The sequence below is a fragment of the Medicago sativa genome, chromosome 7 (genome assembly GCF_051527215.1).
Source record: "Medicago sativa cultivar Bolivia chromosome 7, Bolivia_mono, whole genome shotgun sequence".
Taxonomy (NCBI): domain Eukaryota; kingdom Viridiplantae; phylum Streptophyta; class Magnoliopsida; order Fabales; family Fabaceae; genus Medicago; species Medicago sativa.
In genome coordinates, this window is record NC_140755.1 from 35,742,046 (window position 1) to 35,759,057 (window position 17,012).

General features: G+C 34.7%; 1 long non-coding RNA gene across 1 annotated transcript; it reads left to right on the plus strand.

The window, feature by feature from the left end:
• Positions 1-9,744: 9,744 nt before the first annotated feature.
• On the plus strand, positions 9,745-11,919 carry LOC146905933 (uncharacterized). The gene is made up of 2 exons (XR_015019813.1): positions 9,745-10,861; positions 11,668-11,919. It is a non-coding gene; the product is annotated as an uncharacterized LOC146905933 (long non-coding RNA).
• Positions 11,920-17,012: the final 5,093 nt, after the last annotated feature.

Here is a 17,012-nt window from a genome sequence, read left to right on the forward strand (position 1 = left end):
CAATAACTAATCAACATTTATCTATCCCCTAAAAAAATTAACATTTATTTATTCAATATTGGTATTAGCATTTCCTTTCTATTTTCATAAACTCCTAAAACATACAACACTCATGACATTCATATTTAAAAATGGTTTTTATAATATATTGTTTCCATTCTTTTTATTGGAGAGAATATCCTTTCCATTTATATAAATTAGAGCAATTAGAAAAATATACTCATTAGATATTTTTTATTTTTTCTCTCAAGTACTCCAGCGGTTAAATTCACACAATGAGGGGTATAAGTTTGAACATTGACACATGCATATCAATATCAATGGAGCTTCCAACCGAGTTGCAATTATAGGACTGTAAAATTTATTTGAGCATTAATATGAATTATGAAATTAGAATTATTTGAAATATTTTTACTAAAAAAGCATTGATTGTAATGTGATTGAACTCAAGTGGTTAGTGAGTTCCAAATTAATCAGGAAACCTGAGTTTGATTTTTCAGTAGAACAATCTTTCGATCAAACTCCGATATACAAAGAGTCCTTGCAACATCCCGCTCATCAGCCAAAGGAAACTTTATCTGTTAAATGTAGCAGAGGACTCAGGTTCATGGAAAGTGATAATGATGAAGAAAGTTAAGTACGATGGAAAATATTTGTAAGTAATATCAGTTAAGCATGAGTTATGTATCAGTGTCAGGTAAACACGCGTTAAGACGAAGGGCATTTAAGCAATTGCGCGCAAAGGAGTATATAAGTGATTTTGGGGTCAAATTACTCATTTTCCACTTCACTTTCTCTCTCTAGGTTAAGAGAAGAGAATTCTCTCCTCCTTCTCTCTACAAGGCTGCCCCATCTCTCCCTCTCTAGACCATTAAAGCTTCCCAAAATCATGCAATTGGTGATCAAGTAAGGATCTTAGAAGCTTTATGAGCAAGAAACGACAAAGAAAAGGGATTGAACTTGGATTTTGGGCTAGGGTTTGAACTTGGGAAAGCTTGGAGCTTGAGGAATAACAAGGATTATGTTAGGTGAGTTCTTAGATAGAACCCTCCCTTGGGATTATGTGTTTATTTTGCAAGAAAACATGAATTATGTTAAGATTAGGAAATATGAGAATTTTATCCCCTTGCCTTGATCTTGCTTTGTACATGTTAATATGCCTATGAAAGATGTTTTATAATGTATATATATATTGCTGGATGTTTTGGTGCATTGCAGGAACCATTAGGATGAGTTTTGGGTCAAAAATAGCAAAATTTGTACCACAGACCCGAAGAACCACGCTATTAGCGAAATATACGCTAATAGCGAAATTCTTCAGCAAGGGCTACGCCCCAGCTGCGCTAATAGCGTGGCCTTCTGGACTTGGCCAACTTGCTTTGGCCTGTTGGCCCAGTTCAGGGTCCGTGGTGCATTCCGAAGCTTTTCTTTCAACGTTTTATAACTTTGTAACCCCAAAACAACATCTAATCAATGCACATAACATCAAGCAATCATCGAATCAAGAATCGTGGTGATCTTAACATGTACATCAAGAAAGGAACAAGAGAGTTTAAGCCGATTTATTCGGGTAGTAAGCATTAAGAAAGGGAAGAACTAGAGCCTCAACATAGTAGTCGAGAACTAGCAAGTTTAGCATGAAATCCCTAAGTATGTTAAGTATAGGAATGAACCTAAGCAAGTAAGAGGCGAAGTGTAATCTCTTCGCATATGATCATGTATGATTAGTTAGCACATTAAGTCATGGATTGATTAGTTAATCTCTCCACTAAGAATAAGAATGTATAAGTTTACCGCTAACCGGATCGACTCAAGGGTCCGAGGTAATAAGCAAGCAAGTATGAATATGTTTATGTATACGTACGACAAGACTATGACTTTATATGTAGGTGGCATTTCTCTTGCTATCCACATCAGGGGGATACAAGAGGTTCTCGATCTAAGGGGAACGATTTAAGCCGTAAGGGACCCGCATGTCACCGAAATTAACAAGACGTAGGTGTTCGTGTCTCTTGTTATCCACGCCAGGGGGATACGGGAGGTTCTCGACCTAAGGGGAACGGTTCAAGCCGCAAGGGACCCGCACGACACCGAGGGAGTCTGATGTACGTACATCGGTCATGTATGGGATTGTACTCGGGGTTACTCCACCCGGGACTTTCCGTAAAATGAATCAAGATAATAATTGTTTGTTCAACGCTAACCTAATGAATGAACTTAGATACGTTTATGCATGATATGATTATGTTATGTTTATGCAGGAATGATTGCATGTACGATCAAGTTAAGAGCATTAGTTGCTAAGACAAGAGCAAGTTATGTATAGAATAAGTAAAGATCATGATACCGATGACGATCTTAGGTTCCCCTAATCGTCCGGTTTAGAATCGTGCCATGATTATGTTATGATAGGGCCTCGATACGTAGAGCGTATTCTTGGCAATGCGGTCCTAGATTTCCCCTCGACCGCCATGACACGTATAGGAAGTGAAGCCTATAACAAGTTAAGTTAAGACTATGACGGCTCTAGTATGCACTACCGTCTAAGTATGCAAGTCCCCACACACGTATAATCAACCGTCAGGTTGTAAAGTAGACACGTGGTGACCGTAGGTTTCCCTTGAGGTTGCCTATAGCCTAGGATTAGGTGGAACTCACAGAGACATTATGTCTCATCCCAATCCTTATTTGTTTCAGATAAGCAGGACGCTATGCAAGCTTGAAGTCGGATGAATGTTTCAGCAAGTGTGCGTTCGTGTCGCTGCAGGATGCTTTGGATATTGAAGGATGGAATTATATATGTATAGTTGTGATGTTTATGTGATTTATGTACGAACGCAATTTGTTGTATAAATATTCATTCGTGTGTAATTTATGTTGTAAAATTTTAATGTATTCAGTACTAATATTAACACACGTGCTAGACTTTCTAGATACGTCTGGTATGGGTGTTACAATTGGTATCAGAGCAGGTCGATTCAGACCGTGCCTTGGGTCATTAAATTACAACTAAGGTAGTGGGACCATTGGGTTCCGGGTAAATGTTCTATTTGTCATTGTTAGTTGAGCCTGATCAACTCAATTTAACATTCGACGATTAGGACGGATGCCTGAGAGCTGAATAGGACCCTGGAGGAATGAAGTATGTGATGAAGATGCACTGGAAAGTGTGAACTCAGAAGTAAGAACTCAGATAAGTATTAGTAAGAGTTTGATCGTGCCAAAAGGTGGCCGGTGAACTAACCAAGCACAAGAGTGAATCCTCCGGGAATGTAAGGCATGTTAAGAAGGAATGTTCCAACAGTGTTGGGTAAGATGTTGATGATATTTCGTGTACCCGTAAGTGAAGAAGTTGGATATATGTATCTAACCAGGACCGAAAGTTTCGGTAAGAATTGTTGTGGAATGGAATTATGATATTCTGGAATGTCAGTACAAGGTTACAAGATAGTGAGAAGTCGACATATGTTGACGGAGTTAGCAGGCTCTCAGGAATAACAACATGTGAATGAAGTTAAGGTTTTATGTGGAAGTTATGTTAAGTGCTATGAGGAACAAGACATTAGTTTCTAATGTGCCTTGAGTTGAACCGAATGATGTTAATGCTTGCCATGCAAAGGTTATAAAATTTCTTTAAGAGATTGGAAGGAATGATATGCATTGGGATACTTGAGGAAATAAGATTTTTATGTAAAATATGATTTTTGGAAAACTGTGCTGAAGAAACCACGCCAATAGCGAAAATTTCGCTAATAGCGAAATTACTCCAGAGGATTTCGCTAATAGCGAACCTGGAGCGAAAATTTTCAGTTTTTCCAAAAAACTGTCATTTCGTCTCTAGGGCTTTAGTAGCTATTGGGGGTTGTTTTCACAATCTTTTATGTAACCGACACTCTCTATAACATCAAGTATCGAATACACATCACCTCCTATGATTTCTAAGGAAGAAAATGCATGGACAAGTATTAACGGAATCAATCCGGTTTAAGGTAGTTTTGGAAGTTAATGTGTCAAGAACAATCCAAGATCAAGAGTATAGAAGTTCCGGCATTTAGAAGAAAAGTCACCGGTGTTTATGCATGAGTTAGGAAGTAAGAAATTAAAGCGGTGCAAAGTTATGAGAAATTACAAGATTCACGGAATTATGTGGAAATATGACGTATCTCTCGAACCTATGTTTTGCTAATAGACTTGCTAAGGCTCGATACGATGTTGAATTATAAAGTTTAAATAATTTTAGAAAGATTTATGCGTATGGGTGATTGAAGTTGACGTTTTGAAAATTCACGAGATTTTTCTAGGAACCGGGTTGCTTCGACACTCGTAGAGCGGGCTAGACTTATTAGAGTCTAGGTTTGATGGCGCGTATGTGTTATCAACTCGTTCTATGATTTTAGAGCAACGGACGGGGCCTAAACTCGATATATTTATAAAATAGAAAATCATCAACGTCAATGACCCGTGCGCTAGTTAACGAAGTTTTCTTTAAAAGAAAAATTAATGAGCAAGCATTGGTATGATTAACCAAAATATAGTTGGCGAGAATGCGAAGGTACAAGGAGTAGATATTGAAGAAAGTCATGTTCAAGTGCTAAATGGGTTAGTTAATGGAATTTGAGTTACTCGAAACAGGTTCAAATATGATATGTATGGTAAATGCAACCAGAAAGAACATAAGTTTACCCCCAAGTCAAGTATTATGAGCATAAGATAAGTTATCATGAGTTTTATTCTTACAAGGCAGTGGTTAGTACAGGTGTGAGGTTATGACGTTGTTTGCAACATGGGAGATCTTGAGAATAGTTCTAGAAGTAAGTATTCTAGTGGTAAGCATGAATTGAAGTCTCAATTGCTCTAACTGGTTAGCGTATTAGTTTAAGCCAACCGGTGGGAATCAGAGTAGAGCCATGGAAGTTAATCGTTAAACACGAAACATGGGAGTTTTAGTATGTATGAAGCTTCGTGAAGAATAGTCGGTGGGTAACACAAGTTTAACAAGAAGCATCATAAGACAAGAGTTGCCCTATATGAATTGGTCACGAATGCATGAATGATGGTATAGGAAAGTATGTAAGGTTCAGAAGGTTACCTTTTTGTGACTCAAGTAAAGAATCAAAGCATCAAGAATGATGACCGGGTTCCGGAAAAGGTATTAACGCTCAAGCGATGACCGAATGAGATAATGTGGAGAATTAAGTTTAGTGTTTCGAAGAAGAGGAATAAGTTTATGTTAAGAGGTCCAAGGATTTCTTATGGATATGTAAGCGGTATGGCAAGTATGTATATCGGTTGAACAAGGGAAGAATTTATCTTCGATGTTAAGCATGTTAATATGAAGGGAGACGTGACTCTCGAATTTTGTGCAATAAGAATCATACTCTTGTATGCAATACTTGTTGAGTGAAAACGATACTTGTTAAGACATGTTAAGTTATAATTTTAAAACTTTTTGAAAGTTAAGATTGGTATTATGGAACTTGGGAACGATGTTTTTATTTAAACTCAGGGAATTATACATTTTCGAAACTGATGAGATACGTCGTAAGTAAACTCACTTAAGACGTACAAATTTCAGGACCAACTTGTCGTGGACAAGATTTGGGTGAGTTGTTAAATCTTTTTCCAAAAATATCGAAACTCGTCCGGTGGTTCTGTGGCACTATTATACAATCAGTTTTGGAAATGATAAAATCTTTTTAGTCATGTATAAATTCGTTCCAAGAACCCGAATACCAAAGTTTAAGAAAAATTTCTTTAAGGAAGATTTTAGAACACGTATCGTTATCATTTAACAAGAAGTGGCATTTGAAAGTATGTACATGTTATGGAAATGACAATGTTCGTATGAAGTCAATATCAGGTAAGATACACGTAAATGTTTTAAGAATGTTTGATGTAAGTGCAAGTAAAATGCTAGAAAGTTTCAAGAGTATGTGAACCATGATGTTAATTAATAGATTATCAGATGAAGTGGTGAGTTGATTTCACTTTTTCATGTCAAGCTATATAAGTTACCCCTCAGTACGGGTGATAAGATGCAATAAGATTGCAATAAGATCGAAGATTTCCTAAGACTCGGGAAGAGATAAGTGATCCGTGAAATTGTTTATATGAGTAATACAAGTAAGAAGCATGTGTCTCAAGGTATAGTAAGTAAACTGATATACTAAGATAACTCTAAGTTGAGTGATATTAAGATCAAGAAAGCTATGTTAATTGCATTGGGTTAAGTAACAAGATGAGAAAATTATACGAAGAACTTCTTGATAATGTATGATTAAAAATATGTATGGTTTAGACCAAAGATGTTAAGATTTTGTTATGATGGTTGTTAAGTGATCTCTAAATTTCGAGGACGAAATTTTTTTAAGGGGGGTAGAATGTAACATCCCGCTCATCAGCCAAAGGAAACTTTATCTGTTAAATGTAGCAGAGGACTCAGGTTCATGGAAAGTGATAATGATGAAGAAAGTTAAGTACGATGGAAGATATTTGTAAGTAATATCAGTTAAGCATGAGTTATGTATCAGTGTCAGGTAAACACGCGTTAAGACGAAAGGCATTTAAGTAATTGCGCGCAAAGGATTATATAAGTGCTTTTGGGGTCAAATTACTCATTTTCCACTTCACTTTCTCTCTCTAGGTTAAGAGAAGAGAATTCTCTCCTCCTTCTCTCTACAAGGCCGCCCCATCTCTCCCTCTCTAGACCATTAAAGCTTCCCAAAATCATGCAATTGGTGATCAAGCAAGGATCTTAGAAGCTTTATGAGCAAGAAACGACAAAGAGAAGGGATTAAACTTGGATTTTGGGCTAGGGTTTGAACTTGGGAAAGCTTGGAGCTTGAGGAATAACAAGGATTATGTTAGGTGAGTTCTTAGATAGAACCCTCCCTTGGGATTATGTGTTTATTTTGCAAGAAAACATGAATTATGTTAAGATTAGGAAATATGAGAATTTTATCCCCTTGCCTTGATCTTGCTTTGTACATGTTAATATGGCTATGAAAGATGTTTTATAATGTATATATATGTTGCTGGATGTTTTGGTGCATTGCAGGAACCATTAGGATGAGTTTTGGGTCAAAAATAGCATAATTTGTACCACAGACCCGAAGAACCACGCTATTAGCGAAATATACGCTAATAGCGAAATTCTTCAGCAAGGGCTACGCCCCAGCTGCGCTAATAGCGTGGCCTTCTGGACTTGGCCAACTTGCTTTGGCCTGTTGGCCCAGTTCAGGGTCCGTGGTGCATTCCGAAGCTTTTCTTTCAACGTTTTATAACTTTGTAACCCCAAAACAACATCTAATCAATGCACATAACATCAAGCAATCATCGAATCAAGAATCGTGGTGATCTTAACATGTACATCAAGAAAGGCACAAGAGAGTTTAAGCCGATTTATTCGGGTAGTAAGCATTAAGAAAGGGAAGAACTAGAGCCTCGACATAGTAGTCGAGAACTAGCAAGTTTAGCATGAAATCCCTAAGTATGTTAAGTATAGGAATGAACCTAAGCAAGTAAGACGCGAAGTGTAATCTCTTCGCATATGATCATGTATGATTAGTTAGCACATTAAGTCATGGATTGATTAGTTAATCTCTCCACTAAGAATAAGAATGTATAAGTTTACCGCTAACCGGATCGACTCAAGGGTCCAAGGTAATAAGCAAGCAAGTATGAATATGTTTATGTATACGTACGACAAGACTATGACTTTATAAGTAGGTGGCATGTCTCTTGCTATCCACATCAGGGGGATACAAGAGGTTCTCGATCTAAGGGGAACGATTCAAGCCGTAAGGGACCCGCATGTCACCGAAATTAACAAGACGTAGGTGTTCGTGTCTCTTGTTATCCACGCCAGGGGGATACGGGAGGTTCTCGACCTAAGGGGAACGGTTCAAGCCGCAAGGGACCCGCACGACACCGAGGGAGTCCGATGTACGTACATCGGTCATGTATGGGATTGTACTCGGGGTTACTCCACCCGGGACTTTCCGTAAAATGAATCAAGATAATAATTGTTTGTTCAACGCTAACCTAATGAATGAACTTAGATACGTTTATGCATGATATGATTATGTTATGTTTATGCAGGAATGATTGCATGTACGATCAAGTTAAGAGCATTAGATGCTAAGACAAGAGCAAGTTATGTATAGAATAAGTAAAGGTCATGATACCGATGACGATCTTAGGTTCCCCTAATCGTCCGGTTTAGAATCGTGCCATGATTATGTTATGATAGGGCCTCGATACATAGAGCGTATTCTTGGCAATGCGGTCCTAGATTCCCCCTCGACCGCCATGACACGTATAGGAAGTGAAGCCTATAACAAGTTAAGTTAAGACTATGACGGCTCTAGTATGCACTACCGTCTAAGTATGCAAGTCCCCACACACGTATAATCAACCGTCAGGTTGTAAAGTAGACACGTGATGACCGTAGGTTTCCCTTGAGGTTGCCTATAGCCTAGGATTAGGTGGAACTCACTGAGACATTATGTCTCATCCCAATCCTTATTTGTTTCAGATAAGCAGGACGCTATGCAAGCTTGAAGTCGGATGAATGTTTCAGCAAGTGTGCGTTCGTGTCGCTGCAGGATGCTTTGGATATTGAAGGATGAAATTATATATGTATAGTTGTGATGTTTATGTGATTTATGTACGAACGCAATTTGTTGTATAAATATTCATTCGTGTGTAATTTATGTTGTAAAATTTTAATGTATCCAGTACTAATATTAACACACGTGCTAGACTTTCTAGATACGTCTGGTATGGGTGTTACAGTCCTTTACAACAAAAATATTTTTTTTCACAAAGAAAAAAATTCCTATTTTGAGAGGTAAAAAAAAATTAATTACTTTACAAATGTTTATAATTCAAATTTAATTTTAATTGAATACCGGTATTTGTAAGACCCATAATTTAGCTGCGACTAAATTTAGGGCTTTGTATTTTATTCTGATGTTTTCTTTGTTAATAAATGACATTTTGTCGAAAAATTATTTTGATTCCAAAACTATTATTTTGAATGGAAACTTGAAGAGCAAGTTAGATTATGTGAGGTCTAGGATTAACTCACATATATTGTTTTTCTATTCTGGGTGATTGAGTATGATGTTCATATTGTTTGTTAAGCATGAATATGTTTTCGCCTGCAAATGAAATTTTAATGGACCTTGAGAGTCATTATATTCATCCAGGGAATTTAATATTCGTTTTGGGAAATTTAGCAATATCATATTTGCGAATTGAGAAAATTCCCGAAAAGAAAAATATTAGAGATTAATAGTGATTTTTGAATAAGGAGACAGTTCTAAGATGTTTGAAACCGGTTAGAAGTTCATCAGAGTTAGGATAGAACTTTATCAGTTACGTATGCCTTAGACCGCGAGAACCGGGTCCGGTTTAATTTCAAACCAATCCACCTACTATATATAGTAATCTTGTGGTCCAAAACTCACAAAATCACAATTTTCTCTCTCTTATCTCTCCAAATCCGTAAGCCTTCTCCTCCCCACAATCTTCATCTTGTTTTGGCCATAACTTCTTCGTTCCTTGTCCGAATCGCGCAAACGGGATATCAAAACGAAGCTAGTGACGAATGCTACCTTCCTACGCGTGATTCACTATCATTTGATCAGGTATTCCTCTCCTTTTTCCTCTTTTAAATCATGGTTTTGATATTTGTAAGGGTAAGAGTGTCGAGTTTTGGTTTTCTTGCATGATGTTATGTATTAATGTTGTTGGGTAAGTCCGTATGAGTATAGATCTTAAAGAAAATTTAAGATCGGATCATTTTAAAATTTTAGTGTTTTTGGAAAAGTGTTGGACTGTGAATTTTATTTGATATTTATGCTTTAGACGAGTAAATGGGTTGATTCAACCGATTAGTTTTTGAAAAATGTTGTCCGGATGAAAGGGCTGAACCGTACAAGGGCATTTTCGTCATTTTAAAACTGTTGAAATGTGAAAATGAGTTGACCAATGGATTTGCGTCGTTGAGACAGTCGAAATGGACCTATGGTTCGCGACGTTTTGACAACGGATGAATTTATTGGGATTTTCTTAAAATAATTTGTGTTGAGCTGACGCTAGAAGTGACTGCTGACACTATCAGAGTTCGAATTTTTTTTGTTTGAACTGTTGAATGGTGAAAATATTTTGTCTTTGAATTTGTGTTAGGTTGACTGAGCCAGAGGCTCTGGTAGGCGATGTAAACACAAAGGAGACTCTGTTGAAAATTCGTCAGATTCATTTTATCTTATTTTTGAGTGGTTTTGAAAAGAGGTTTCAAAACGGATAATATTTTGGGATTCACCTGAACATGAAAAGTATTTGTCAAATTGTTTGGAAATCTTTAAGGTCTCTCAGAAGACTTAGAGTATTTGAGAAAATATTTCCTTGGGTGATTTTAAGGAAAAATACAATTTAAATTAGTCTCATCGAAGTATTTTGAAGTGTTTTAGAAATACTGTTATTTTGAGATTTTGTCTTGAGAACAAAATATTTTGTATAATTGAGTATTTGAAATAAAAGTTTTGATGGGAAAGAGTTCCCTGGACTCAGTTTTGGAAAGTTTGTGGTCATGATAAAACTTAAAGTATTTTCAAGGATTTTGAGACGAATGTCGTGTTGGAAAATATTTTATTTATGTTTTAGAAAATATCGAAGTTGATCGTATTTTCGTGAATTGCTAAGGTTTCACCTAGAATGGGTAGAAAGCTTTAGAGCCGATATTTACCTAAGTTATTGTATCGGTTAGGATACTTAGCTCGAGGGTTTAGCGACGTTCCTGATGTAGATGCTTACGAGTTGTAGAGTTGTACTTTATAAGGAATGCTTTGCTCAGGTAAGGGCACTTTCTTCAACATCATAGTTACTTAAATGTCTGGATGATGTATGTGCTATTTTGTGTATTGTGAATATGATATGTTAAGTGAATGTGTTTGCCCAGTGTGGGATTTGTTTGCAATCAACTTGATTATGATATGTTGATGTGCGTTGCTTTCATATGATTTGTGAATAAATATATGAAATGCATGTTGATTTATGAAATGTTGTTTGATATGAATTGAAAGATAATATGTGAACTTCCAGTTGAGGCATGTTTTTACACTACATATGTTGAATGATGTATAAGAGTTGCATTTGCACATATTGAGTGGACAATATATGCTCATGCATTTCATGGTATGTGTTAGTCCGTTGGACGCACGGGTCTCATAGTACGCGGTAGTTCGTGGAGACGCACGAACGCGCGGGGTGTGGACTGCCGTGAAGGAACCCACCTTAAATCTATGAGATTGAGTCTTATAAGACGCGGTAGTTCGTGGAGACGCACGGACGCGCGGGGTGTGGACTGCCGTGAAGGAACCCACCTTAAATCTATGAGAATCATGATTTTCTTACCCTCTGCAGAGTGGATTATTCCGGAATCATTTGCATGTGATAGGCCAGTGGAGGTTGTATCACACATGTAGAGTCTGCATTTGCTAGGCTAATTGTGCATCATTATATTTTGTGTGAGGAATGTTTATACTGATGCCATTTACCATGCTAGTATGTATGCCTGTAGTATTTTTGTAATTATGTTGTTATTAGATCGTGACCCTTTACATTAATCCGTGGATCGGGCTTTGCCCCATATCCAAATAGGGAGTGTGCTTTGCGGGAATAGCAAAGGCTTTGGAGGTGTAGCAGTTTGGCGGCTTGATGCCATTGGTGGGATCTTGTACCATGTCATCCCAGTTCAGAGTTAAGGATCAGCTTAGATGTTTTACTTGTGGTGTCTTATGTTTATGTATTTTTACTTCTTTTGTTTGGGCACCGCTGTAAATGATTCTACCATGGGAAATGAATACTCGAACAATAATTTATACTTTCGCCGTGCATGATTTGATATTAAAAGCTCATTGCCTAATATTGTTTTATAAAATGTGGCATTTGATTCAGATTGTATTGTTGGTAATGCTTTCAAAATGTTTTACTTACTCTGATTTTAAATTAAAGACGATCATGAATCCTTTAGTGCATGACATTGAGTTATTTTAAAAAGAAAAAAAATGCACTCTTGTTTTGAAAATCGGGCTGTTACAGTATTAATCATATTTATGTGGTTAAAGGTCACTGCATGAAATATATTAACAATATAAATATAAATTCCATATTAATAAAAAAATGGAAATACAATCTTGGTTTAATTTCAAAGTAACTTTTTAAAAATTAGCAACAAATTTGCTTTTTTTTGTAGCAATTCTCATGATCCAAGACAAAAAATTGTAAATTATAATTAGTGATGATGGTGCTATGAATAAGAAACTTCTATAATAAGTTGAAAAAATTTAATGTATATAGTATAATATTTAAGGCTTTAGTAAAAAAATTAAGACATTTTTTTACAAAAGTTTAAGGCATTGTTGTATACTTAGAAATATTTTAACACAAATTAATTTTAGCATATGTGGTCATATCAATGAACAAAGTTCATTTGATTAAATGTCATAATATTTTAAAATGAAATTCAAGATGATAAAAACAACAATTGGGACAAAGACTATCACTGAAATGAATAGAAAAGACTGTGTTGGCTCTTTTTTTGGATTTGATTTATGTCCCTAATTTTTTTATCGGTTTAGATTTACGTCCCCTACTTTTTTTTCTCCATAAATTTTATTTTTATCTTAAAAAACTTGTTAGTGTAGATCCTTAAAATGTCAATTATTTTCTATTTTTAATTTGCAAAATGTCTTTTTTTAGGGAATTAGCAAAATGTCTTGAATACTATTTAAAATGAAAGACATAAGATTTTATTGATTATCATAGTTTAAAAGTTATATATTTAATTAAGAAAAAATATATCCTATAAAACAAATGCTTTTTTAATGTCAAATGTTAGTAATTAGTTGTTAGATATTTTTTCTTTCCCGAAACAAAATTAATTGTTTTCTTCTTCATCCAATTTTGTACCAAAAACCTATTAACATCATGGAAAAACACATTCAAACCAAACCAATAAATACATTGAATTAGACAATTGATATAACATTAAATTCTTGCATGGTTTTGAATCTTTTGTAGAAAAATAAAAGAAAAATATGTCATGTCAACATGCTATGTTATGGTTGAAAGTTGAGTGGAAAAACATACAATTTGCTCGTTATAAGAATTATATTTGTTGGAAAAAAATTACATTTAGCTTATTGTTAAAAAATACGTGTATGATTGAAACCTTTCATGATTTTGTTAAATCTAATTGGTCAAAAAATATTAATGCAGTTTTAAAGCATATGTGATTATTAATTTTAATAACAGAATGAACGATGGATACAAAAATATAACGTTGAATAAAACATAATATTTTTTCACTTAAAAACATAATAATTTAATAATCTTTAATTAGGATATTAATTTTAAAAATAGTATAAACTCATTTAAATATTTAATTAGGATGAAAGAAATAAAATATAAATGATTGTATGGTTTACTATTTTTTTGAAAATGCACTTAAAATTTTAGGGTAGCACCTTGCTCCCTTTTAGTTAAAGAAAAATGAACTTTTTGACTCAAAAAACAAAAATCAAAGGTGCCATAAAATCAATTTTCTATTATGTATTTCTTATCTTTTTCACTCCAAAGTTATCGATTCAATCAATTTTTTGAAAATAGGATGCATTTCTTCTTGTCTATTAACTGGTTTCCATCTCAAGCATAAAGTAGCAAAAAAAAATAAAAAAAAAAAAACAAAATAACATATAAAAGAGCAAGATATCAAAAGTAAAATAACAACATAAAAAACATAAGAAAAATTAAACAAAAAAGAATAGATAGATAGAAAAAGTTGTGAGTATTGAGGGATTAAAATAAAACAAAAGGGGGATGAAAGTGATTATATTTGAACGTGGTAATAGAAATCCTTCGTATATATTCTAATTTATATGTGATGCATTTCTTCTTTTCTCTTGATTGGCTTCCATATCCAAAATAAAGATCCAAACAAAAACAAAGAACATATAAACACCAAAAGAAAATTGAAAAGAGAATATGAATAAGAAACATCAACCTAAGAAATCACATAAAAAGGAACATAACAATAAGAAATGTTAAATAAACAATAAAACAATAAAAAATAAAAAAATAAAACAAAAAGATAATGAGGTTGAAAACAGTGATTTTTTATGGGAGGAAGAGGTAGATGAAAATAATAAAAAATCAAATTGTCTATATATAGGGAAAAAATCATATCATGATCAATTTTGATTGGTTGGTGAAAAATAAGTGAGTCATGATTCAATTTTGATTGGCTAATAGAAAATGAATGAGTCAAGATCCTTTTTGATTGGTTGATGGAAAAACAATAAATGAAATGGGGAGTATGAAGATGCCACATGTACTTTTGCTCAAAGATGTAAGCTTTTGTATTATATAAAGATAAAGATAAAGATAAAGATAAAGATGAGGTCATATCTGGAAATTTGTTAACAAAATTACATTAGTTAATGTGCTCTTTGGTCTTGATGATTTTTGGATTTCTTTCTTATATCAAGGACCGGAGGAAGTATTTTCTTTCAAATTTTTTTAAACATGTCTTATTCAACTGCAAATTTGTAGGCTACAATCCAATCTCATATCATCTTTACATCCACAATATCCTTTTTTCATTCTTTATCCACAATAATGTCTACAGCATTTCTCGATTTAATTTTTCCAATGTACGAATGCTTAAATCTTAAATTATCTAATTCTTCCGTGTACCAATGGTGAGAGAGTGATAGTTTGGGGACTAATTTCACTGTTTATTCCTCGAAAAATGGTCATAGATAACTCGTTAAAAACCAAAATTGTGACGACATAGTGATTGATTATAAGATAGAAAATAAATTCTTTTCTATCTTAAAAAAAAACACTCGTATAATATATTCTTTTTCCTAAAAAAAGAATATCACCAAGCTTTGTTGTGGTCGAAAGTTGAGAGAAAATACATTGAATGTTTTGCTTTGTTAAAAAATCTAATTTATTAATAGCTTAGATGATAGCAAATTGAGTTAACTTTTCACTATCAACAATTTCTCCACTTTTTCTTTTGCTATTATTAATAATAGCTTAGATGATAGCAAATTAAGTTAACTTTGCACTATCAACAATTTCTCCACTTTTTATTTTGCTATTGTTTCAAATATAATGGTAGAAAGAGAATATCAAATTACCAACAATTGCACTACATCAATGTTGTTACCTCCACATTGAAATTGTCATGATTTTTGTTCATTTTTTTTTTGTTACATTGATTTTTATTCATTTAAAACATAATTAACATTTTTTAATGACGCACTTCTTAGTTCCTTTATAATGACATTATCAAGACGATACAATTGATGTACAATTAAGTGGAAAAATCATTTCATTACCCGTAATATGTAAAATAATATATTCTTTTTCCTAAAAAAAATATATTCTTTTCACTTTTTTTATTACTCTTTCTTTTCACCTTTTCTCTTTTATATGATAGAAAATAATGTTACAATTTCTCTAGGTGCAAGGTATCCAACCGAGTTTCTGTAACACCCATACCAGACGTATCTAGAAAGTCTAGCACGTGCGTTGAATTTAGTACTGGATACATTAAAATATACAACAATAAAATTTCGAATGAATATTATTTACAACAACATGCGTTCGTACAAAGATATACTACTCAACTTTTCTGAAGTATAATAAAATTACATCCTTGAAGTCCATAACATCATGCTGCGGTACGAACGATCACTTGTTGAAACATCCATTCGTCTACTAGCTTGCCATCCAACCTGTTTATCTGAAACAAATAAGGATTGGGATGAGACATAATGTCTCAGTGAGTTCCCCTAAATCCTAGGCTATAGGTAACCTCTTGGGAAACCTACGGTCACCACGTGTCTACATTACAACCTGACGGTTGATTATACGTGTGTGGGGACTTGCATACTAGACGGTCGTGCTTATTAGGGCCGTCATAGTCTCATCTTAACTTGTTATAGGCTTCACTTCCTATACGTGTCATGGCGGCCGAGGGAACCTAGGACCGCATTGCCAAGAATACGCTTATGTTTCGAGGCCTAAACGTAACATGATCATGGCACGATTCTAAACCGGACGATTAGGGGAAACCTAAGATCGTCATCGGTATCATGTTCTTTACTTGCTCTATACATAACTTGAACTTGTCTCATAGCATCACATGCTCTTATACTTAACTTAATCATATGTGCTTTCATTCGTGAACATAATCATAATCATAATCATATCATACATAAACGTATCTAAGTTCATTCAATTATGTTAGCGTTGAACAAACAATTATTATCTTGATTCAATTTTACGGATAGTCCCAGGTGGAGTAACCCCGAGATCAATCCCATACATGACCGATGTACGTACATCGGACTCCCTCGGTGTCGTGCGGGTCCCTTGCGGCTTAAACCGTTCCCCTTACATCGAGAACCTCCCGTATCCCCCTGACGTGGATAACAAGAAACACGAGCACCTACGTCTTGTTAATTTCAGTGACATGCGGGTCCCTTACGGCTTGAATCGTTCCCCTTAAATCGAGAACCTCTTGAATCCCCCTGATGTGGATAGCAAGAGACATGCCACCTACTTATTAGTCATGGTCTTGTCTTACACATAAGTTAAACATGCACATACTTGATTGTTTACCTCGGAACCTTAATCGAACCGATTAGTGGTAAACTCTTACTTATTCTAGCTTATACGTTCTTATTTTTAGTGGAGAGATTGACTAATCAATCCATGGCTTAATGTGCTAACTAAACATACATGATCATATGCGAAGAGATTACACTTCGCGTCTTAACATTCTAGGGGTACTTGCTAAACATGCTAGTTCTCGACAACTAGTCGAGGCTCTAGTTCATTCCCTTACTTAAAGATTATCTTGCTACCCAAATCAAACATCATACTCTCGCTTACGATGCTTTACCATATTTTCCAAATACTTGTTTCAT